This window comes from Juglans regia, unplaced genomic scaffold, assembly GCF_001411555.2.
Source record: "Juglans regia cultivar Chandler unplaced genomic scaffold, Walnut 2.0 Scaffold_5447, whole genome shotgun sequence".
Lineage (NCBI taxonomy): Eukaryota > Viridiplantae > Streptophyta > Magnoliopsida > Fagales > Juglandaceae > Juglans > Juglans regia.
Genome location: NW_023360308.1, coordinates 1 through 204, shown reverse-complemented (window position 1 = coordinate 204; position 204 = coordinate 1). Strand labels below are relative to the sequence as shown.

At 50.0% G+C, this 204-nt stretch overlaps 1 non-coding gene across 1 annotated transcript; it reads left to right on the top strand.

Annotated features, from left to right (window-relative positions):
* Positions 1 to 76: 76 nt before the first annotated feature.
* Positions 77 to 195, top strand: LOC118345876. The gene has a single exon (XR_004799327.1). It is a non-coding gene; the product is annotated as a 5S ribosomal RNA (ribosomal RNA).
* Positions 196 to 204: the final 9 nt, after the last annotated feature.

The window sequence follows — 204 nt, the reverse complement described above, 5'->3', positions numbered from 1 at the left end:
CTCCGTTTGGATTGGGATCGGAAGGACGCTAGTATGTCGCTCAAGGATTATTTGAATTTTAAGTAATTAGTTTGATGGGTGCGATCATACCAGCACTAATGCACCGGATCCCATCAGAACTCCGCAGTTAAGCGCGCTTGGGCGAGAGCAGTACTAGGATGGGTGACCTCCTGGGAAGTCCTCGTGTTGCACCCCTCGTTTTTG